Source organism: Chenopodium album, chromosome 12 (assembly GCF_948465745.1).
Source record: "Chenopodium album chromosome 12, dcCheAlbu1.1, whole genome shotgun sequence".
Lineage (NCBI taxonomy): Eukaryota > Viridiplantae > Streptophyta > Magnoliopsida > Caryophyllales > Amaranthaceae > Chenopodium > Chenopodium album.
The window spans coordinates 22,610,272-22,612,862 of record NC_137845.1 but is presented as its reverse complement, the minus strand read 5'-3'; positions in this window follow the sequence as shown (position 1 = coordinate 22,612,862).

Below are 2,591 nucleotides of genomic sequence, written 5' to 3'. Positions count from 1 at the left end.
AAGGGGGTCCCCAATAGGCTCATTAACAAAAGAAGGGAGGGATATAGGAGTATAGGGGATATGGTTAAAATTCCTTGAAAAAGTGATATGAGAAAAGGGAAAAGGGGCAATGGACTCACAAATGAAATCTTCCTCACCACCATGCCTCAAATCACCAATAAGAGCATGAAAATCAATCATAGAATCCTTAAAAGAAGAACACTCATGATCTCCATCTCCCTTAAACATCCAACTTCCAAGAGGAACTACATAATCCCCTCCATCACAACTATGAACAATAACTCCCTCAATATCCTCAAAGCCTAAAGTCTCAAGACCATGCATGAATGGATGCAAATTCATTTCAACTCATCTCTCTCCCATGAAGAATTCTTAATGAACTCACTCAAAAGCTTATGAGTTTTCATTTGACACTTAAAGAACACATTGGTCATAACTTCAAATGAATCCAAATACTCGTGGATAGAAGATTCACAATCATGCACTTGAGACTCATCAAGATAGGAAAGAGGGTTGAGGTTATCAAGATCACCACTCTCTTCATTCTCAACTCCTTTACCATCACGTACTCAAATGCTCACTAATGGGATCCTGACACTCTCTTGGTTGCTTAAAATCATCATCATCATCATCATCATCTTCAAGACACACATTAGATTGGGATTTTTCACAAACAAGCATCAAGGATGACAATTAGCTTTCTAACTCATCTCTTCTTCTCCTTCCCTCCTCAAGACACTCCTCATTTTTTTTCATTATCTCTGATTAACCTCTCATAGATTTAAGAATCATCTCCTTAATAGGACCAAGATCATTATCAAGCTCAATGCGCCTAATTTAAGACTCAAAATATATCTACAAGAGATTCAAAAGGTGTAGAGGGTTGAGGCTCAATAAGAGAGGAAGAAGTACAACCAAGATTGGAAGAATCAACATTAAGATCATGAGCATATACATCACATTGGGGAGTGGGGGCACAATCAAACACATGAGATTCGTTATTAAGGGAACGAAACACATCACAAGAAGGCATGGTAAATAATGAAGAAAATTGAAACACACCATTAGCATAAACTTGAGTATGTACCTCATCATCATGAACAAAAGGGGAAATAGAGTTGAAATCATTTGTTCTAGGTTCACTAATGGGATCATGTGACAAATCATGGGAATTCATGCTAATATTAGAAGAATTAACACATTTCACATCAACATTAGAATCATGATTATCCTTATTATAGACATCCCTAGCAAACTAAACATAGAAATCCCAAGCATCATCAATTGACAATGCTCTAAATTCACCATTATGCATGCTTTCAACTTCATCCCTTGTTTTCTCATTTAAACCAAAATAACAAATCTCACAATGCTCCCAAAGACTACAACAATTATAGTTCAAAAACCCTATAAGTCTATGGAAGTAGACATTAAAAGACTCACCATCATATTGAGGAAAAGAAAAACACGCCATTTTTACCAAAAAAACAAGCAAGAATCAAATAAAAGAAAAGTATATAAAAAGACCTAGACTCAAGCAATCAAAACACTCAAACATAGACACCGTCCCCGGCAACGGCGCCATTTTGACGTAGGGAAAACTAGGTCGTTATCTAATCTTCCCTAGAGCCAAACAAATTTATAATCACTTAACAAACCTAAATACGAGTGATGAGTGGAATTTATGCCATGATTAAGGGCTTGTTTTTAACGGTTTTTCCCCGTACTTGTAGCTTGTTTGTACCCTCCTTATTGCCTTTAGTTCTCTTTTCTTTTACTCGTCTTCTTTCTTAGTTTTTACCTCCTTTGCCTATTTTCTACCTTAGTTCCCTTATTCGTGTTTTTGTAGGAACCGTGGTCTTCAAAAGAAGAAGAGTTTAGCTAAAGGATGCAACGCCCCCCCCCCGAGAGAGCGCGCATGAGGCCTGCGTGGGTGCGCAGGACTGTGAGAAGGCGCATAGGTTGAGAACTCAAAGGGGCAAGGCATATTGTTTTGCGCGACCACTACGCGGCCATTGAGAAGGCGTACACCCATGATTCGCGGGCGCGCAGCACTATGAGAAGGCGCGCAGATAAAGGAAGGAAATTGGAAGCAAGTTAGGGTGTTTTGCGCGCCTGCTGCGGGATCCTTGTGTGGGCGCGCACTACACTGCACGAGCGCGCAACATTGTGTGCGGGCACTCCTATACGGGTCTCTGTTCTCCGTACCCACAAAGTTGCGGGCACGCCTATGCTGGAGAGGGCGCGCATATGGTCCGCGCGGGCGTGCATAACTTGTGCGGGCGCGCATTGCTGGGTTTAAGTCATCGATTTCTTCTTCTTTTCGAACATATATATAGTCCGTACTCTCCCTTGTTTTGTAATTAGATTAGCTTAGCTTAACTTTTTGATTTTTAGCTTAATCTAGAGAGAGAAACACCATTAGTTTTGGCATTTTAGAGAGAGAAAGTGTGGATTAATCCATTGTTGAGCTTGGATTTTGAAGAAGAAGCTTAATCAACCTCTTTGTAGAACTTCAACTTCAATGAATGAGAATTTACTTACTCTTTTCTCTTTACTTTGCTATTTGATTTTGTTTTAGATTGCTTTTG